This window comes from Phyllobates terribilis, unplaced genomic scaffold, assembly GCF_046119375.1.
Source record: "Phyllobates terribilis strain yellow unplaced genomic scaffold, ASM4611937v1 Scaffold_1__5_contigs__length_1240528914, whole genome shotgun sequence".
NCBI lineage: Eukaryota > Metazoa > Chordata > Amphibia > Anura > Dendrobatidae > Phyllobates > Phyllobates terribilis.
In genome coordinates this window covers 594,435,009-594,457,805 of record NW_027362761.1, presented here as the reverse complement: position 1 = coordinate 594,457,805, position 22,797 = coordinate 594,435,009, and the positions used below count along the sequence as shown (strand labels likewise).

General features: G+C 52.0%; 1 pseudogene; it reads left to right on the top strand.

Annotated features, from left to right (window-relative positions):
* The first annotated feature begins 2,354 nt into the window (after positions 1-2,354).
* The window catches only part of LOC141272918 (uncharacterized), a 50,439-nt pseudogene continuing 29,996 nt past the window's right edge, over positions 2,355-22,797 (top strand).

The following is a 22,797-nucleotide window of genomic DNA, read 5'->3' as shown; positions in this document are numbered from 1 at the left end:
GGCGTTGCGGGGCATGTGAGGGCACTTTAGTTCATATATGGTGGTCCTGCGGAGCTTTGGTAGCGTTTTGGAAAAATGTTCCCAGGATAATTCGGGAAGTTACTGTTATAAATATTCCTAACAAACCAGAAGCTATTTTTTCTATGTATGTTCTCCATGTCGGGAACTAGTTTTAAAAAATCACTCCTGAGACACTTATTCCAAGCAGCAAAAACAATCATCCCCCATCACTGGAAAACCACTGAAGTTCCATCTTTTGAAGAATGGTTTACAGAAATTGCAAGAACCCAACACATGGAATTACTAATCACACATTCCCAGGAAGAGAGGAATAAAATAGCCACCAAGTGGTTCCATTGGGACTCCTTTTTAGCCTCTATTCTATATAGATCCATTGGAAGCCACCGCTCTTAATAATATATCCTTCTACTAAAGCGCTGCACCTCTCCTGACTGTTAATCTTCACGCAGTTTGATCTCTGTTTATGACCCCCTCTTACTATTGTTCTTTTTCCTTCTTCTAACCTATTCCTCTTTTCATTTTCTTTTCTCAGGTTTGTTTATGTCTGCCTGACTTATGCGGTATTTCCTTTAGACCAGGGGTCTCAAACTCAGCTGGGCATATGGGCCGCACACGGAAAAACATTTAATTTGGGGGGCCGCATTATTTGCAATGCAAAGTGACATTTCTAGTGTTACCATTTTATTTTCTATACACCTTTCGAACTGGTCCTCATCTTGCAGACATGGTCTCCCATCCAGGTCCCCCATACTGAAGATATGGTCTACCATCCAGGTCCCCCATACTGCAGACATGGTCTCCCATCCAGGTTCCCCATACTGCAAACATGGTCACCCATCCAGGTCCCCCATACTGCAGACATGGTCTCCCCTCCAGGTCCCCCATACTGTAGACATGGTCTCCCCTCCAGGTCCCCCATACTGCAGACACGGTCTCCCATCTAGGTCCCCCATACTGCAGACATGGTCTCCCATCCAGGTTCCCCATATTGCAGACATGGTCTCCCATCCAGGTCCCCCATCCAAGTCCCCCATATTACAAACATGGTCCTCCATATTGCAGACATAGTGCCCCATATTGCAGACATGGTCCCTCATATTGCAGACATGGTCTCCCCTCCAGGTCCCCCATACTGCAGACACGGTCTCCCATCTAGGTCCCCCATACTGCAGACATGGTCTCCCATCCAGGTTCCCCATATTGCAGACATGGTCTCCCATCCAGGTCCCCCATCCAAGTCCCCCATATTACAAACATGGTCCTCCATATTGCAGACATAGTGCCCCATATTGCAGACATGGTCCCTCATATTGCAGACATGGTCTCCCATCCAGGTCCCCCATATTACAGACATGGTCCTTCATCCAGGTTCCCTCGATACTGCGGTCAGGGTCCCCATCCCCCCATACTGTGGTCAGGGCCCCCCCCATACTATGGTCAGGGTACCTCCCCATACTGCGGTCAGGGTCCCCCACATACTGCGGTCAGGGTCCCCCCCACATACTGCGGTCCCCGTCCCCCCATACTGCGGTCCCCGTCCCCACATACTGCGGTCCCTGTCCCCCCATACTGCGGTCCCGTCCCCCCATACTGCAGTCCCCATCCCCCCATACTGCGGTCATGGTCCCCCTGTGCTGTATTTCACATGACAAAGGAAAAAAAAAAAGATTCTCACCTGTCCTCCGTTCCCTCGGCGTCCTTTCTGCACCTGTGGCCCGCAGGCACAGACCCTGTAACGATCGCGGCTCTCTCCAGCAGCCGCCGACATCAGCGCTGTAGCACAGTGTATTGCCGTGCAGAGACCGGCTCTCCGCCCAGCAATACCAGTGGCAGCCGCCGGCCTATCTGTGCCTGCGGGCCGCAAGAAACAGCCGGAGGGGCCGCGTGTTTGAGACCCCTGCTTTAGATCCTCTCCTCAGTCCTATCCTGTTCCCAGGATCTTTTCCCCTTAAAATCTGTTTGGTCGGGGAGTAGAGGACTCTCACAATTTCATGTTATATATTATTTCTCCACATTGGGTCTTCTAAAAGTTCTGGTGACCGCGTCTCTAATTGTTAATCAGTATTTTGTTTTTCCCTGTATGTTAAAAAGTTCAAGAAAATTTTGAATTTGTAAAAAAAAAAATGTACCCGAGATCACAGAATAGTGTATGGGGGAGAAATGTTACCCAGGAAACTGTTAAACGCTTTTTTGTAGTGTTATATAATCACCATAATGCACCAACAACCGCGATAAACTGTATAGATGACTAACTGAATCCAGAAAAAAGTTTGGAACTTAAATCGTCAGAGAAAGTTCTGACCATGAGTGACATCATGTGACTCCTCCCCCCATGTGACTGATCACATGATGGTGACGTCACACAGGTCCTGTCAGCACACAGCGGTGCTGGCTCTGCAGGTGGAGGTATGTGCATGTGTGTCTCCTCAGCTCTGGCTCATTAACCCCTTTGGGGCCGGTTTTGGGCTGAAAGATGGTGGTTTTCTTTGCGGAATAAGTTGTAGCTTTTAACCCCTTGCTGACATGACAATCTTTGTTTTCGCTCCTCTCAGTCTTTCCTCCTCGTCTTCCGTATCTTTTGTATTTTTCCGTCCACATCGCTGTATAAGGTTTTGCTTTTTTTGCGGGACGTGTTGGACATTTCATTTGCATCGTCCATTTTACCATGAATGTGCTGGAAAATGGGAGAAAAATACTAAATACAGTGAAAATGTGACCCCCGTCCCCCCAAACAATTCCTCCATTGTTTTCTGTGTTTTTTTCTTACAGCTTTCATTGTGCAGTAAAAGTGACCTGAAATCTGATTCTCCAGGACAGGACAATCACCGCCCGAGCAAATAAACTTGGGTAGTTTTGTTTTTTCCTCCCCTTCTTCCCAGAGCCAGAACTTTGTTATTTTCCGTCCCTATAACCATACGGCGGATTGTTTTTTGCGGGACGAGTTGTACTTTTGAACTTCTCCATCCGTATTATCATGTGATGCGCTGGAAAGCAGGAAAAAAAATCCAGGTGCGGTGAAAAAGCGCAATTCCACAATTTTTTTTTTTTTAGTTACCATGTTCTCTATATGGTAAAACTGACCCGGTAATATGATTCTCCAGGTCAGTACGAGTGCGCAGTTACCAAACATGTAGAGATTTTATTTAAGTAATAAAAAAAAAAAATTCACAAATTTGTAAAAAAAAAAAAAAAAAAGTGGTCGCCATTTTCCGGGAACTGTAATGATTTTGGTTTGTTTTTTGCCCCCTGAGTCGATGCTTTTGTTGAGGTCTCTTTGGGGCAGTCGCCATGTTCTCATCGCCTCTTATTACATTTTTGTTGTGTTGGCTGCCAAAAAAAAGACAATTATGACATTTTGACCTTTTTTTTTTTTTTCCCCATTACGCCATTTACTCATCGGATGAATTAATTTTATATTTTGATAGACGGGACTTTTATGAACACAGTGATACCAAATATCTGTATTTTTACATTTTTTTTATTTCTTAATTTTTAATGGGAAAAAGGGGGTGATTTGAACTTTTTCTATATTTTTTTTTTTCCATATATTTTAATTTTTTTTTCACTTTTCACGGTATTTGTTAGTCCCCTTAGGGGACCTGAACCTGTGATCATCCGACCTCTCGTGCTATATACAGCAATGCGTCAGCATTGTGTCAGAGACCCGTGGCGTTCACATTCATCGGTGGATCGGGCTGTGAGGGGTTGTTTTTTGCCCCCTGACTCGATGCTTTTATTGATACCGTTTGGGAGCAGATAAAACGTTTTGATTGTTTCTTATTGTAGAGTTGCTGCAGTTCTGATGTTTCCATTCTTCTATTTCTTGTTACGGCGTTTACTGATTGGCTTAATTACTCTTATATTATGACAGATCAGACTTTTATACATGTGGTGATACCACATACGTGTATATTTCTAATATTCCTTTTGAATGGTGGTAAAGTGACATGATTTGGACTTTTATATTAAAAAAAAAAATCTATCCATTGATCCCATGGTGCTGTACATGAGAATGAGTTTCGGTACATACTAAATATAAAATACGGTGAACAAACTAAAAATGACAGACTGAAAAAGAAAAGAGAGGACCCTGCCCTTTCAGGGTTACAGTCTATAGGATAATGGGGAAAGAGACAGTAGGTTTGGGGGCTGCAGCAGCTCTGGTGGTGGTGAGGAGGCAGCGTTGTCATTGCTGGGTGTAGCTTTCTTGAAGAGATGGGTTTTCAAGTTCCGTGTGAAAGTTCCGAATGTGATGGATAATCGGACGTATTGAGGCACAGAATTCCAGATGATGGAGAAGTCTCCTTTGGAGAAGTATTGGAGGCAATTGGGTGAGGAATGAACGAGTGTGGAGGAGAGAAGGAGGTCTTTAGATGACAGGAGATTACATGTTGGAAGATATCGGGAGATTAGTTCGGAGATATACTGAGGAGAAAGGTTATGGATGGCTTTGTAGGTCAATGTTAGTAGTTTGAACTGGATACTTTGGGAACTGGGGGTCAGTGAAGGGGTTTACAGAGGGGAGATATAATGCAGGTGTCTGGATGCAACGCACAGATATCACTAGGCAACGACAGTCAATGATCGATACAAATCTATTTAAATTCAGTAAATTTTACAGTAATTTAAAGTAATTCTTGAACAATTTGTGTTAGTAACTAGGCAAATAAACAATGAAATGAATAACAGTAAGGCTATGTGCCCACGATGCCGAAATGCTCAGGATTTTTTCCTGAGCGTTTCTGCATCTCCCTGGCAGAAAAAAACGCATGCGGATTGTACATGCGTTTTCCTGCCAGGGACATTCGGAAATGGAGCGTTATTCACTGACATTTCCGCATGCGGATTGACAAGCGCTTTCCAAGCGATTAGCATCACTTGGAAAGTGCTTGTGACAACTAGGTCACACTATATAAATCCATGCAACCGGCAAACTGCATGGATTTATATAGTGTGACCCGAGAGAATGGTTAAAAATAAAAAAATAAATATATACTTACCCTCCGATGGCCCCCGGTGTCCCGCTCACTCTGTTCTCCCTTGCCGGCAACAGTGAATTGAAAGACCTGCCGACGTCAGCGGCACGTGACCCATCACATGACTCTGACGTCAGCACAGGTCCTTCAATTCATTGCAAAGTGCCGGGAAGCAAGGAGGAGCGCACCGCGGGCCGCCGGAAGATAAGTATACATTTATTTTTTATTTTATTCTTTTTTTTCAGATTTTTTAATGGTACCTGGGTGTGGAGGAGAGTCTCATCCGCACATTAGAACGCATGGAATGCGCATCAACATATACAGTGATGTATAATCCATGCGGTCTAATGCAAGTCAATGGCGGCGAAGATGCAGCGCTTCCGCAAAATAATTGGTAGTGCTGCGTTTTTTTCCGCAATGATAATCCGCAGCGGAAATTTCCGCAGCATGTGCACAGCACAGCGGATTATCATTGGGGAACATTGCTGCCCTTCTACCATGCATTTTTAATGCGTTTCCGCAGCTACAAAAACGCTGCGGAAACGCATTAAAAACGCATCGTGGGCACACAGCCTAAGCTTGGAATTTCACTACAAGTTTTTCACTATATAACGTTAATGTTCCTTTAACACCCATTTGTGGGAGGCATCACGTAAGTTCCTTCTGCAGCTCTGGCCTAGCGGGGGTCACCGGGTTTTCCCACAATACCCCAAGTCTCTCTCTTACGTAGTCTATTAAAACATTATTGAGCCTCCCATATACAAACCGGCCCCTCCCAACCTGCTGTCCTAATCCCAGCCGACCCTGGTACTGTAGGTTATAGCTGGAAGTGACGGTCCTGTTCATTCATGTTGTCTCTCTGCAATCGCAGGCATGCCTCTCCTGGCGCAGTCTTCTCGCGGGTGTTCTCGGCTTGACCGCCGGCGGAAGTCTCTTGGGCTTGGGGCGTGAAGGACTGGGCTTTGGCTCCTGAGTCCTGATAGGTGACGTCTGCTCATAGGATGTAGATCCAGGTTGTGAACGGCGCAGTCTGAACTCTGAGTCTCACTGGGCATTGTCTGGACCTTGTGTGCAAGCAGCCAGCACCCTGCTGATGACGCGCACCCTGGGCCGTGGGGATACTCGGTGCCGGGCCGGTAGATGCTGGGGGGGGGGATGTCACAGTGGCGGTGACCCGCTCTGTGACCCAGGGCGGTCAATAAAAGGGGATCTCATAGGGGATTTATAGTTTTTAAAGTTAATGTTCGTGACGCCACCTGTGGTATGCGGCTATGTGGAGCTGCTGCTGCGGAGCAAGTGCTCTGGAGCTGATGTTAGTGCAGCAGTGTTGGTGTGGCTCTCCACAGGTAGACCTTAGCTCCAGGGCAGTGTAGATGTTATAGGTGGTGCTGGGCATTGTAGTGCAGGAGTGATGGCGCAGCAGTAATAACTGACATAGACAGTGGGGTGCAGTCTTCAGAGTTTACTCACAGTTCCTAAGTTCCTCAGGTTGCACTGTACAGGTTACAGCCTCCCACGTCGCGCTGCGTTCACCAGGCAGGGGTTCAGCAATCCCTCAAGCATTTCAAGAGTACTTAACGGGACCCCTTTTTATGTTCCTTCCTCGGTCGTCTTCCTGCGTTGGCTCTCACCCTCTTGCCCTGCGCCTCGCCAAACAACGTCCCAAGCCGGTATCCTCGGATCCTTCTGGGCAACCTGGAGTTCCCTGATCCTATATGGTTACCTTTTCGGCGACTTGAGTGCGGATGTGGCAACTGCACCTTGAAAGTCAGAAGCCTCCGGTTTCTAGTCGAGACTTGAAGTAACTCGGCTAGTTTAGGGACCGGTTTCTTTTCTGCGGCCTGATCCCTCCACCGCCTGGCAGATTCGGGCGTACGGGTGGCCTCCAGCACTGCCTGTACCCCTGGGATCCCTTCTTGTTCCTGGAGCCTTTCTCCTCCGCTCCCCTCTCTTTCTCTCTCCTGGGCCTCTCTCACTAGGCCCCTGTAGCGCCGGCGTCCCTGCCCTCTGCTAGGCAGGGACGCTGTTCCCCTCACCCCTCTGCTCCGAGCCCGGCGTCCTCCTCCCGCTCTGCTGGCAGCGCGCGCTCCTTCCCGGCCACTGTGCTTAGGGCGCGCGCGCTCCCTCCCTCTTAAAGGGGCCGCGCGCGCCGTCCTAAGGAGTCCCCGGCCAATGGCCGGAGGACTTCACCATATATAAGGCACCTCCTCCAAAATGGAGGTGCCCGAGCAATGTTGTTGCACTGTTCACTACTCTGCTTCAGCCCTCAGGTCCCGTTGCCAGTTACCTGCCAGATTCCTGCCAGTTTGCTGTCTGATTCCTGCCTGATATTCTGCTTACCTGCCTGCTAGCCTGAGGTCCGACGGTCTGCCTACCGACTCCTGTCAGTCTGTCTAAGGACCAGCTTGCCCGCTCACCTGGGAGCGCTCCTCTGCTACCTGCCTGCTAGCCTGAGGTCCGACGGTCTGCCCTCCAACTCCTGTCAGTCTGTCTATGGACCAGCTTGCCCGCTCACCTGGGAGCGCACATCTGCTACCTGCCTGCTAGCCTACCTGGAGGCTCCGCCGTCACGTGCTGTGACCACCTGCCATTCCAGAGACTCCTGCCCGCTCACCTGGGAGCGCACACCTGTTACTTGCCTGCTAGCCTACCTGGAGGCTCCGCCGTCACGTGCTGTGACCACCTGCCATTCCAGAGACTCTCGCTTGCTCACCTGGGAGCACACATCTACCATCTGCCTGCTAGCCTACCTGGAGGCTCTGCCATCACAGGTCGTACCTACCCTTTACCCAGAGACTGCCCCGGTCACTTGCCTTGACCTCCTGCCCGTTCATCCAGAGACTGCCCCGGTCACTTGCCGTGACCTCCTGCCCGTTCATCCAGAGACTGCCCCGGTCACTTGCCGTGACCTCCTGCCCGTTCATCCAGAGACTGCCCCGGTCACTTGCCGTGACCTCCTGCCCGTTCATCCAGAGACTGCCCCGGTCACTTGCCGTGACCTCCTGCCCGTTCATCCAGAGACTGCCCCGGTCACTTGCCGTGACCTCCTGCCCGTTCATCCAGAGACTGCCCCGGTCACTTGCCGTGACCTCCTGCCCGTTCATCCAGAGACTGCCCCGGTCACTTGCCGTGACCTCCTGCCCGTTCATCCAGAGACTGCCCCGGTCACTTGCCGTGACCTCCTGCCCGTTCATCCAGAGACTGCCCCGGTCACTTGCCGTGACCTCCTGCCCGTTCATCCAGAGACTGCCCCGGTCACTTGCCGTGACCTCCTGCCCGTTCATCCAGAGACTGCCCCGGTCACTTGCCGTGACCTCCAGCCCGTTCACTCAGAGACTGTCCCGGTCACCTGCTGTGACTGCCTGCCCGTCTTCCCTGGTCGCCACCCGCTCCCTTACAAGGACCGCCCCCTTGTATAGTAGCTCAGAGGTTCCGCCTCCCAGACCCGTTACAGTTTGCTCGGGCCATGGAACCCGGTGGCACCCAAGCTCCCTCACTCTCGGACCTGTGTCATGAACTGTCCCGTCAGAGGTCCCAACAGGAGTCCATCCTGGGTCACCTGCGGAATGTCAATACTCGCCTGGACACTCTGACTGCTCCACCAGCAACCACCGCCAGAGCCATGACTCGCAATCCGGCAGCTCCGCTGCCCACCAATACTATGGTATCCTACCCCGGACCCCGGCTTTCTGCACCTCCTCGCTTCGGAGGCGACTCCGCTCAGGCTCGGGGCTTTATTAATCAGTGCACCCTGCACTTTGAACTCCTGTCCCACCAGTTTAACTCCGACCGGGCCAAAATTGCCTTCATCATGTCCCATCTCACCGGGGAGGCCCTGGCCTGGCTAAATCCTCTATGGGAGAGAGGAGACCCCCTGGTGTCCGACTTGCCTGCCTTTCTCACGGCTTTCCGGAAAGTCTTGGACGAACCTGGACGGAAGACCTCATCCGCATCATCTCTGCTCCGCCTCCGTCAGGGAAGTCTCACCGTGGGCCAATATGCCATACGATTCCGTACCCTTGCCTCGGAGCTGGCCTGGGATAACGACGCTCTGGTATCTGTCTTCTGGGAGGGTCTGTCCGGCCGTATTAAAGATGAACTTGCCGGTCGAGACATTCCTACCACTCTCGATGACCTAATAACTCTTGCCACCCGGATTGACCTACGGTTCCAGGAGCGTGCCAAAGAAGTCACCCGTGAGAGGAGGTTTCCACGTCTAGCTCCTACTTTACAGAAATCCGTCACTCCCTCCGTTTCTCCCCAGGTACACTCTCCCGAGCCTATGCAGGTCGACCAGACCAAGATGGTCAAAACCCGTCAGGACTTACGCCGTGCCGAGGGGAGCTGCTTCTACTGTGGCAGTAAGGAGCACCGGATCTGTACCTGCCCGGAGAGGTCGGGAAACGCCTGTGTCTAGGTTCGCTCAGAGAGGTCGACCTAGACAAGAATAAATCCTCTCCATCTCTGCTGCTGTCAGTCTCAATTATCTGCGGGGAGAATCGTTATTTCGAACTAGCCCAACTTGACTCTGGAGCGGCCGGGAATCTTATTTCACAGGCCCTGGTAGAAAAATACCGCATTCCCACCAAACCTCTGGCTATACCATTATCTGTCGCTGCTGTGGATGGGGGCCTCTTACCACATCCCATCCAACTCATCACCGAATCCGTAACTCTGCAGGTGGGAATGCTGCATTCTGAGAGCATCTCTTTTCATGTTCTGCCTAGACTCTCTCACGCCCTCTTACTAGGTCTACCTTGGCTCCAGAGACATGCACCCGTGCTTGATTGGCAGACCGGAGAAGTCCTTCGCTGGGGACAGGACTGTCATAAGACTTGTTTGGTTCCTGTTCATCCCGCCCGTCCTTCTCCTACCCCAACTAATCTACCTGGACTTCCGATTCCCTATTGGTCATTTGCTGATGTCTTTAATAAAAAGGAGGCAGAGACATTACCCCCTCATAGACCATACGACTGTTCTATCGACCTGTTACCCGGTACTACGCCTCCCCGTGGGCGTATTTACCCATTGTCCGCTGCTGAGACCCGGTCGATGTCCGAATATATTGAGGAGAATTTGGCCAGGGGATTCATCCGGAAATCTACCTCCCCGGCGGGAGCAGGCTTCTTTTTCGTAAAAAAGAAGGACGGCTCTCTCCGTCCCTGTATAGACTATAGAGGCCTTAACCAGATCACGGTGAAGAATAAATACCCCCTTCTGCTCATTCCAGAATTATTTGATCGTCTGAGGGGGGCTAGAATCTTCACCAAACTGGACCTCCGTGGGGCGTACAACCTGGTCCGTATCCGTCAAGGGGATGAATGGAAGACTGCATTCAACACCCGGGACGGCCACTATGAATATCTGGTAATGCCCTTTGGTCTCTGTAACGCTCCTGCCGTCTTTCAAGAGTTGGTCAATGACATCTTCCGGGACCTTCTCTACTCCTGCGTTGTGGTGTACCTGGACGACATCTTGGTCTTCTCTCCGGATCTCCAGACTCACCGGAGAGACGTTCGTCAGGTCCTGCTCAGGCTCAGGCAGAATCACCTCTTCGCTAAATATGAGAAGTGCCTCTTTGAGCAGACCTCGCTTCCGTTTTTGGGCTACATTATTTCTCAGACCGGCCTTCGAATGGATCCAGAGAAACTGTCTGCCATCGAGAAATGGCCCCGACCGGAGGGGTTGAAGGCCATTCAGCGGTTCCTGGGCTTCGCCAACTACTACCGCCTCTTCATACCGCACTTCTCTTCCCGGACTGCCCCAATTTCCGCGCTCACCCGTAAGGGCACTAATCCCAGAGAGTGGCCGCCCGAAGCAGAGGAGGCCTTTCTTTCCTTAAAACAGGCCTTCTCTTCCGCCCCGGTGCTGCATCGCCCAGATGGCAACAAGCAATTCTTCCTGGAGGTTGACGCCTCCTCCTCTGGAGCCGGAGCGGTACTTACCCAAAAATCATCTTCCGGGAGAATGGTAACTTGTGGCTTCTTCTCCAAACTCTTCTCCTCTTCTGAGCGCAACTATTCCATAGGAGATCGAGAGTTATTGGCCATCAAGCTGGCATTGGAGGAGTGGCATTACCTGTTCGAAGGGGCTCTTCACCCGGTAATAATTTACACTGACCACAAGAACTTGGCTTACCTCCAGCATGCCCAGAGACTTAACCCGCGCCAAGCTCGGTGGTCCTTGTTTTTTGCTCGTTTTGATTTTATTCTTCATTTTCGCCCGGCTGACAAAAACATCAAGGCGGACGCCTTGTCCCGATCCTTTCTGGTGTCTGATCTCGAGGAGGAACCGAAACACATCATCGATCCCGCCAGAGTAATGCAGGTGGCCCCCGTGAGTCTAAATAGTCTCCCTCCCGGTAAGACGTTCGTATCAGTACCTGATCGGGAGAAGATCCTACATTGGGGTCACTCGTCTAAACTAGCTGGCCACGCCGGTCAGAAAAAGACCCTCCAGCTTATTACCCGGCACTACTGGTGGCCTACCCTGCACAAGGACGTAATAGACTTTGTTTCTGCCTGTGTGTCCTGCGCCCGCAACAAGGTTCCGAGACATCTGCCAGCCGGTCGCCTCCTTCCGCTCCCAGTACCTGCTGCCCCCTGGCAGCATATAGCAATGGACTTTATAACTGATCTCCCCGTCTCTGCCGGTTGTACGGTCATTTGGGTGGTCGCTGACCGCTTTTCCAAGATGGCTCATTTCGTTCCCCTGCCAGGCCTCCCGAATGCACACGAGCTGGCTAAAGACTTTATCCGCCACATCTTCCGTCTTCATGGCCTGCCCCTCCACATCGTGTCGGATCGTGGGGTACAGTTCACCTCACGCTTCTGGAGAGCCACTTGTAAACTGCTAGACGTCACCCTGGACTTCTCCTCCGCTTACCACCCACAGTCTAATGGTCAAGTGGAGCGGATCAATCAGAACCTGACCAGTTACCTCCGGCACTTCGTTAATGCCCACCATTCAGACTGGGTGGATCTCCTGCCATGGGCCGAATTTTCTTACAACAATCACGAGAGCGAATCTTCCTCCAAATCCCCGTTTTTTGTTGTCTTCGGTCAGCATCCTCGGATCCCATTTCCCGTCTCCACCTCGGTGGACAATCCGGCTGCGGAATCTCTTGTTAAGAAATTTTCCTCCATATGGGAGAGTACCCGATCCGCACTCCTTCTGTCATCCGAGCGTATGAAAAGACATGCTGACAAAAAACGTCTGGATCCTCCTCAATTCCGTCCAGGGGATAAGGTCTGGCTCTCGTCCAAGTATGTCCGACTCAAGATTCCTTCCTATAAGTTAGGGCCTCGGTTCATCGGTCCTCTGGAGGTCATCATTCAGATCAACCCGGTGGCCTATAAATTGAAACTCCCGGCCAACTTGCGGATCCCTAACTCCTTCCATGTATCTCTCCTCAAACCTGTGGTACTTAACTCTTTTTCCAAGTCTACAGGTACGCCTCCTGCTCCGGTTTCCGCTGAAAACGAATTTGAGGTAGAGAACATTCTGGCCACCAAAAGGGTAAGAGGGAAGACCTTTTTTCTAGTAGATTGGAAGGGGTTTGGTCCTGAAGAGAGAACGTGGGAACCCCGGGAGAACATCCATGCCCCTCTCATCCTAGCTAAATTTGTCTCTGGCCTAAAAAAGGGGGGGCCTAAAGGGGGGGGTACTGTAGCGCCGGCGTCCCTGCCCTCTGCTAGGCAGGGACGCTGTTCCCCTCACCCCTCTGCTCCGAGCCCGGCGTCCTCCTCCCGCTCTGCTGGCAGCGCGCGCTCCTTCCCGGCCACTGTGCTTAGGGCGCGCGCGCGCGCTCCCTCCCTCTTAAAGGGGCCGCGCGCGCCGTCCTAAGGAGTCCCCGGCCAATGGCCGGAGGACTTCACCATATATAATGCACCTCCTCCAAAATGGAGGTGCCCGAGCAATGTTGTTGCACTGTTCACTACTCTGCTTCAGCCCTCAGGTCCCGTTGCCAGTTACCTGCCAGATTCCTGCCAGTTTGCTGTCTGATTCCTGCCTGATATTCTGCTTACCTGCCTGCTAGCCTGAGGTCCGACGGTCTGCCTACCGACTCCTGTCAGTCTGTCTAAGGACCAGCTTGCCCGCTCACCTAGGAGCGCTCCTCTGCTACCTGCCTGCTAGCCTGAGGTCCGACGGTCTGCCCTCCAACTCCTGTCAGTCTGTCTATGGACCAGCTTGCCCGCTCACCTGGGAGCGCACATCTGCTACCTGCCTGCTAGCCTACCTGGAGGCTCCGCCGTCACGTGCTGTGACCACCTGCCATTCCAGAGACTCTCGCTTGCTCACCTGGGAGCACACATCTACCATCTGCCTGCTAGCCTACCTGGAGGCTCTGCCATCACAGGTCGTACCTACCCTTTACCCAGAGACTGCCCCGGTCACTTGCCGTGACCTCCTGCCCGTTCATCCAGAGACTGCCCCGGTCACTTGCCGTGACCTCCTGCCCGTTCATCCAGAGACTGCCCCGGTCATTTGCCGTGACCTCCTGCCCGTTCATCCAGAGACTGCCCCGGTCACTTGCCGTGACCTTCTGCCCGTTCATCCAGAGACTGCCCCGGTCACTTGCCGTGACCTCCTGCCCGTTCATCCAGAGACTGCCCCGGTCACTTGCCGTGACCTCCTGCCCGTTCATCCAGAGACTGCCCCGGTCACTTGCCGTGACCTCCTGCCCGTTCATCCAGAGACTGCCCCGGTCACTTGCCGTGACCTCCTGCCCGTTCATCCAGAGACTGCCCCGGTCACTTGCCGTGACCTCCTGCCCGTTCATCCAGAGACTGCCCCGGTCACTTGCCGTGACCTCCTGCCCGTTCATCCAGAGACTGCCCCGGTCACTTGCCGTGACCTCCTGCCCGTTCATCCAGAGACTGCCCCGGTCACTTGCCGTGACCTCCTGCCCGTTCATCCAGAGACTGCCCCGGTCACTTGCCGTGACCTCCTGCCCGTTCATCCAGAGACTGCCCCGGTCACTTGCCGTGACCTCCTGCCCGTTCATCCAGAGACTGCCCCGGTCACTTGCCGTGACCTCCTGCCCGTTCATCCAGAGACTGCCCCGGTCACTTGCCGTGACCTCGTGCCCGTTCATCCAGAGACTGCCCCGGTCACTTGCCGTGACCTCGTGCCCGTTCATCCAGAGACTGCCCCGGTCACTTGCCGTGACCTCGTGCCCGTTCATCCAGAGACTGCCCCGGTCACTTGCCGTGACCTCGTGCCCGTTCATCCAGAGACTGCCCCGGTCACTTGCCGTGACCTCGTGCCCGTTCATCCAGAGACTGCCCCGGTCACTTGCCGTGACCTCGTGCCCGTTCATCCAGAGACTGCCCCGGTCACTTGCCGTGACCTCGTGCCCGTTCATCCAGAGACTGCCCCGGTCACTTGCCGTGACCTCGTGCCCGTTCATCCAGAGACTGCCCCGGTCACTTGCCGTGACCTCGTGCCCGTTCATCCAGAGACTGCCCCGGTCACTTGCCGTGACCTCGTGCCCGTTCATCCAGAGACTGCCCCGGTCACTTGCCGTGACCTCGTGCCCGTTCATCCAGAGACTGCCCCGGTCACTTGCCGTGACCTCGTGCCCGTTCATCCAGAGACTGCCCCGGTCACTTGCCGTGACCTCGTGCCCGTTCATCCAGAGACTGCCCCGGTCACTTGCCGTGACCTCGTGCCCGTTCATCCAGAGACTGCCCCGGTCACTTGCCGTGACCTCGTGCCCGTTCATCCAGAGACTGCCCCGGTCACTTGCCGTGACCTCGTGCCCGTTCATCCAGAGACTGCCCCGGTCACTTGCCGTGACCTCGTGCCCGTTCATCCAGAGACTGCCCCGGTCACTTGCCGTGACCTCGTGCCCGTTCATCCAGAGACTGCCCCGGTCACTTGCCGTGACCTCGTGCCCGTTCATCCAGAGACTGCCCCGGTCACTTGCCGTGACCTCGTGCCCGTTCATCCAGAGACTGCCCCGGTCACTTGCCGTGACCTCGTGCCCGTTCATCCAGAGACTGCCCCGGTCACTTGCCGTGACCTCGTGCCCGTTCATCCAGAGACTGCCCCGGTCACTTGCCGTGACCTCGTGCCCGTTCATCCAGAGACTGCCCCGGTCACTTGCCGTGACCTCGTGCCCGTTCATCCAGAGACTGCCCCGGTCACTTGCCGTGACCTCGTGCCCGTTCATCCAGAGACTGCCCCGGTCACTTGCCGTGACCTCGTGCCCGTTCATCCAGAGACTGCCCCGGTCACTTGCCGTGACCTCGTGCCCGTTCATCCAGAGACTGCCCCGGTCACTTGCCGTGACCTCCTGCCCGTTCATCCAGAGACTGCCCCGGTCACTTGCCGTGACCTCCTGCCCGTTCATCCAGAGACTGCCCCGGTCACTTGCCGTGACCTCCTGCCCGTTCATCCAGAGACTGCCCCGGTCACTTGCCGTGACCTCCTGCCCGTTCATCCAGAGACTGCCCCGGTCACTTGCCGTGACCTCCTGCCCGTTCATCCAGAGACTGCCCCGGTCACTTGCCGTGACCTCCTGCCCGTTCATCCAGAGACTGCCCCGGTCACTTGCCGTGACCTCCTGCCCGTTCATCCAGAGACTGCCCCGGTCACTTGCCGTGACCTCCTGCCCGTTCATCCAGAGACTGCCCCGGTCACTTGCCGTGACCTCCTGCCCGTTCATCCAGAGACTGCCCCGGTCACTTGCCGTGACCTCCTGCCCGTTCATCCAGAGACTGCCCCGGTCACTTGCCGTGACCTCCTGCCCGTTCATCCAGAGACTGCCCCGGTCACTTGCCGTGACCTCCTGCCCGTTCATCCAGAGACTGCCCCGGTCACTTGCCGTGACCTCCTGCCCGTTCATCCAGAGACTGCCCCGGTCACTTGCCGTGACCTCCTGCCCGTTCATCCAGAGACTGCCCCGGTCACTTGCCGTGACCTCCTGCCCGTTCATCCAGAGACTGCCCCGGTCACTTGCCGTGACCTCCTGCCCGTTCATCCAGAGACTGCCCCGGTCACTTGCCGTGACCTCCTGCCCGTTCATCCAGAGACTGCCCCGGTCACTTGCCGTGACCTCCTGCCCGTTCATCCAGAGACTGCCCCGGTCACTTGCCGTGACCTCCTGCCCGTTCATCCAGAGACTGCCCCGGTCACTTGCCGTGACCTCCTGCCCGTTCATCCAGAGACTGCCCCGGTCACTTGCCGTGACCTCCTGCCCGTTCATCCAGAGACTGCCCCGGTCACTTGCCGTGACCTCCTGCCCGTTCATCCAGAGACTGCCCCGGTCACTTGCCGTGACCTCCTGCCCGTTCATCCAGAGACTGCCCCGGTCACTTGCCGTGACCTCCTGCCCGTTCATCCAGAGACTGCCCCGGTCACTTGCCGTGACCTCCTGCCCGTTCATCCAGAGACTGCCCCGGTCACTTGCCGTGACCTCCTGCCCGTTCATCCAGAGACTGCCCCGGTCACTTGCCGTGACCTCCTGCCCGTTCATCCAGAGACTGCCCCGGTCACTTGCCGTGACCTCCTGCCCGTTCATCCAGAGACTGCCCCGGTCACTTGCCGTGACCTCCTGCCCGTTCATCCAGAGACTGCCCCGGTCACTTGCCGTGACCTCCTGCCCGTTCATCCAGAGACTGCCCCGGTCACTTGCCGTGACCTCCTGCCCGTTCATCCAGAGACTGCCCCGGTCACTTGCCGTGACCTCCTGCCCGTTCATCCAGAGACTGCCCCGGTCACTTGCCGTGACCTCCTGCCCGTTCATCCAGAGACTGCCCCGGTCACTTGCCGTGACCTCCTGCCCGTTCATCCAGAGACTGCCCCGGTCACTTGCCGTGACCTCCTGCCCGTTCATCCAGAGACTGCCCCGGTCACTTGCCGTGACCTCCTGCCCGTTCATCCAGAGACTGCCCCGGTCACTTGCCGTGACCTCCTGCCCGTTCATCCAGAGACTGCCCCGGTCACTTGCCGTGACCTCCTGCCCGTTCATCCAGAGACTGCCCCGGTCACTTGCCGTGACCTCCTGCCCGTTCATCCAGAGACTGCCCCGGTCACTTGCCGTGACCTCCTGCCCGTTCATCCAGAGACTGCCCCGGTCACTTGCCGTGACCTCCTGCCCGTTCATCCAGAGACTGCCCCGGTCACTTGCCGTGACCTCCTGCCCGTTCATCCAGAGACTGCCCCGGTCACTTGCCGTGACCTCCTGCCCGTTCATCCAGAGACTGCCCCGGTCACTTGCCGTGACCTCCTGCCCGTTCATCCAGAGACTGCCCCGGTCACTTGCCGTGACCTCCTGCCCGTTCATCCAGAGACTGCCCCGGTCACTTGCCGTGACCTCCTGCCCGTTCATCCAGAGACTGCCCCGGTCACCTGCCGTGACTGCCTGCCCGTCTTCCCTGGTCGCCACCCGCTCCCTTACAAGGACCGCCCCCTTGTATAGTAGCTCAGAGGTTCCGCCTCCCAGACCCGTTACAGTCCCACTCTGAAGCAGAGCTCCTGAAGAGCCTCTGCTCCTCAGACTGTTCTCCCTCTTCTCCCTTCACACCCAAGATGGCTTCCTTTTATATACTCCTTAACAAGTGCTCCCCTAAACTACGTCCTCCACCCACACCCACTACATGGTTCCCCCCACTCCAGCCAGGGACAGGGCTCAGCAGAGGAGCAGCGCATCTTGCCCCTCCTACTGGTCTGGAGTAGTGTAGTGTTGGATGCAGGTGTTTGGGTCCCGGGCAGCACTCAATCCTTACCTGAGAGTGAGATACCACACCTCTGGGTGAGATGCAGTACCTCTGTGGCGACTGAACCCTCAGGGGCGCCACACTGGCACATGCTTCGTGCTGCGGCCTGTCACTCTGGCTGCAGCGTCTTCTCCTGTGCACATCTGCACATTGCACTCTCTTAGCGCCAAAGCCCCCTACGATTTGACACTCAGGGCTTTTATATTCCAGAATTCTGTCATGCATGGCACCTGACCAGGTCCTACACCAGAACTCGCTCCCCCTGCAATTTTTCTGGTGCCATTTGGTTCCACTTGATTTTGCCTGGCCAGTAGATGGCAGTCTCTAATTATTAATGGTACATCCTGCAAGGTCTCTTCAAGGATTTCATTGCGGAGGAGTAGAGGAGAGAGGTAGTTGGGTAGTAGAGTTAAGGACAGACTGGAGAGGTGTGAGAGTGTTAGCAGGAAGGTCACAAAGGAGTATATTGCAATAGTCGAGGCGGGAGATGAGGGCACTAGCATTTGAGTAGATTCAGGGTTGAGGAAAGGACGGATTTTGGACATATTTTTGAGTTGGGGGCAGCAGGAGGTGGTAAGGGCTTGGATGTGCTGTGTGAAGACCCGAGGTCTTCTGTGAGCATAATACTACTCCGACAACACAGGGGGAGGGTAAAACAGTGTTGCAATATTTTATTGAACCACCAAACAGACAATAAACACATAGAACAATCCCAGCAAATACCCAAGATGGTGCAAAATTACATAGTCTCACCCTTCCGCTGGCCCGCCGGGAATAGAGCAGCTGCGACTATGGGATTTCCAAGACCAGCTATCTCAACCAGTGACCACCTGCTTTTGGTGGGCCCCCACAGAGAGAGGGTGGGATGAGAAGGTAGCATGGGAATGGGAGACGCTAATGTGTGGTTAGTGATATATGAGGAGATCCAGGAGAGGACAAGGTCTTTGTCACCAAGTGAAGAATCAAGTGCACAAGTGGTGCGGTGTGATTTGGAGAGATGAGTAAGCTCTCCTTCAGTGATGGTGAGGAGGAAGGTTATGGGGGAAGAGAATTGGTCTGTTATATGGAGGGAATGTGGTGGTTCATTAGTAAAGACTTGTCTGATTTGTTCAGTTTTGTTTTTGAAATGTGTGGCAAAATCTTTTGCAAAGATGAGGGAGGTTGGAAGGGGCAATGGTGGGCCGAGGAGGCAGTTAAAAGTGTTGAATAAGGCTGTGTGCACACGATGCGTTTTTAATGCGTTTCCGCGGCGTTTTTGCAGCTGCGGAAACGCTGCGTAAATGCATTAAAAACGCATGGTAGAAGGGAAGCAATGTTCCCCAATGGAAATCCGCATGTGCTGTGCCCATGCTGTGGATTTTTCCGCAGCGTTTATACTGCGCTCAAAAATCCGCAGCATGTCCATTAATTTTGCGGAAACGCGGCATTTTCGCTGCCGTTGACTTGCATTAGAACGCGCCAATACCGCAAGACTGCATTTGTACTTGCGTTATTGGCGCGTTTTAATGTGCGGATGATACCCGAGTGTGGAGAAGATGAGACTCTCCTCCACACCCAGGTACCATAAAAAAGCTGTAAACACAAGAATAAAATAAAAAATAAATGTATATTTACCTTCTGTCGGCCCGCGCACCGCTCCTGCTTGGTTCCCGACACTATGCAGTGAGTTGAAGAACCTGCGCTGACGTCAGAGTCATGTGACGGGTCACGTGACGCTGACGTCGGCAGGTCTTTCAATTCACTGTTGCCGGCAGGCGGGAGAACGGAGTGAGTGGGACACCGGGGGCCATCGGAGGGTAAGTATACAGTACATTTATTTTTTTATTTTTACCACTCTCTCGGGTCACACTATATAAATCCATGCTGTGTGCATGGATTTATATAGTGTGACCTAGTTGTCACAAGCACTTTCCAAGTGATGCTAATCGCTTGGGAAGCGCCTGTCAATCTGCATGCGGAAATGTCAGTGGGACCGCTTCATTTCCGCATGTACAATCCGCATGCGTTTTTTTCTGCCAGGGAGATGCAGAAACGCTCAGGAAAAAATCCTAAGCATTTCTGCATCGTGTGCACATAGCCTTACTGTATGGGGTTGTGGGATGAAGAAGATAGGAGTATGTGTAACCTCTGGTTCTAGTGCAACTGGGCATTTCTTTACAGTATTCTATGGGGGTGTTCACTTTCACTCCTCCCTCCCAGATGCTGCAGAAACTATGAGGGAGGATTAAAAGTGCAAGCCCCCCAGAGAAGCCTCTAAAGAAGCACACAGTAGCACTACAACTAGATACTGCCATCACTATATGTGATGGTGGGGATGGGGTTTTCATGGTGATGTGCAGTGTTAGTTTTCCACCACACATAACGTTTTGCATTTAGCCCAAAAAGTTCTCCTTTGGTCTCATCTGACCAGAACACCTTCTTCCACATATGTGGAAGACCAAACTAGGCCCTTCCCAGCCTGATAATATCAGCCCACAGCTGTCTGCTTGACCTTGGCTGGTTCTGAAAAATATCGGGAATCCTACATCATTTTTTTTTATAATTTGTATATTTAATAGGTTAAATAAGGGTAAAAAAACATAATTTAGTGCCATTTGAAAGGCACTAATGGATGCACATTTATATGTAGGGGGCTTGTGACATTAAATATCTACAGGACATCGATTCTATCTTTTATCTATCTATCTTTTATCTATCTATCTTTTATCTATCTATCTTTTATCTATCTATCTTTTATCTATCTATCTTTTATCTATCTATCTTTTATCTATCTTTTATCTATCTTTTATCTATCTTTTATCTATCTTTTATCATTCTATTCTATCTATTCTATTCTATCTATTCTATTCTATCTATTCTATTCTATCTATTCTATTCTATCTATTCTATTCTATCTATTCTATTCTATCTATTCTATTCTATCTATTCTATTCTATCTATTCTATTCTATCTATTCTATTCTATCTATTCTATTCTATCTATTCTATTCTATCTATTCTATTCTATCTATTCTATTCTATCTATTCTATTCTATCTATTCTATTCTATCTATTCTATTCTATCTATTCTATTCTATTCTATCTATTCTATTCTATCTATTCTATTCTATTCTAGCTATCTATCTCTTTTATATAAGATTGCTTTATTAGTTTGTAAACTACCTTTAAATTACATAGAAATTTACAATATGTAAAAGATGATGTGAAAAACGCATGTCATACAGATGTTATAAGAAAGCGAGGTGAGGAAAAAATCGCACGCTCGCATGACATAAGTTGAAACATACGGCTTCGACTCGCCCAATTTTCAAGAGCAACATCAGAGCTATTTTTATATGCTAATGTGAGTGAGCCTTTAGATGTAAACCTCGATGTAAGGGCTCAGCGTAGAGTGCAAGTTAAATGTAATCCAAAGTGTTCTCAAATATAGCTTCAACTCAATCCACAAGAAAAGCAAGTCCCCACTAAGGACCGTCATCAGTCAATGAAAATATGTTACCATTTTACTGGTAGCAAAGGCTCTGGAAAATGTTCTGGCTCCTTGCCCCCTAAAAGAAACCCAGCGACTTCTGCGCTTCTAAATCCAAATGCCCCCCACCCTCCTTCTAAGCCCCAGTGTGCCTAAACCACATTTAGAGTTCACATGTTGGGCATTTCTGTAAAGATATAAGCCTGCTTAATTTACGGGTGCTTGCCTCCAAAAAAATGAGCTGGTCACTACCACGTACTGGTCACTACCACGTACTGGTCACTACCACGTACTGGTCACTACCACGGCAGTTTGCAATTTTCACTCAGCCACATCCATTGCTGCATGTTTCTGGAAAGCAACCATGGAGTCAAATCATCACTTCACTTGTAGATAAATTCTCAGAGGGGTGTAATTTTCAAAATGGGGTCACTTGAGAGGATATTCTGCTCTTCAGGCACTTAGTTTTCGGACTCCATATACAGAGCTCCTATTTTATGGTAATTTGTTCTCCAACAGTCAAATAGCACTCCGTCCCTCCGAGCCTCGCCGTGTGGCTAAGCAGTACTGTCAGTGGCGTAACTAGAGTCTGATGGGCCCCGGTGTAAGATTTGGGCTGGAACTTCTCCATCCATACACTATATGTATTTACCAAATGGGGAAACCCCATATAATACCCCTCACTAAACACTATAAAATGTAACTTTTATTAAATATTCAATTAAAATGCACACTGGGTATTAAACAAACATCACTGATCTACCTAAACTTTCTAATATAATCACTCATATGTTTGTTCTGATGGCCTCATAGGAAGCCACCATTTGTGGCAGAATAGGAAGGTAGTTTATACTAGCACATGTCCCCCCAACATGTTTCACCGCTTCAGAACCGTCGTCAGGGGATGGGACATTGGCTTGAATTGTCCCATCCCCTGATGACTACGCTGAAGGTAGTTTAGGTAGATCAGGGATGTTTTCTAATACCCAGTGTGCATTTTAATTGAATATTTAATAAAAGTTAAATTTTATAGTGTTTAGTGAGTGGTATTATATGGGGTTTCCCCATTTGGTAAATGTTGTATAAGCATTAGTGTTGATCGAGCATGCTCGACACTGCTCGGTACTCGCCCGAGCATCTCACTACTCGGGATGTTCGGCGAGCGCCGATCATTTTCGGGTTACTCGGGCAGGAGCTCGGGTCTCCGCCCTGCATGTTTGGCGCTCTTTACAGAGACAATGAACATGCAGGGATTGCCAGCCAGTCACTGTAATGCCGCAGCCATGTTGGTTGTGGGTGTTACAGTGATTGGCTGACCGCACAGCGTCACCTCGAGTATTTAAAACCGGGCGCCACCATCTTGGACACAGTCGCTCCTGATCAGTCAATGTAGGGACAGTGCTGCTGAGTTAGGGAGAGATTTATACTGCAAAATAGGTAGTGTAGGGTCTGTAAAGCCTGCCAAATCAAACACAGTCCTTCTGACTAATATCCATCCCAGATATCAGGCAGGCAGGCTGTATAGGAGACGCAGTGGTTATACCAATAAACACTGCATTACAGTCCTGTGTGCTGCTGCTGCTCAAATTGCTAGACTTAGCCCCAGG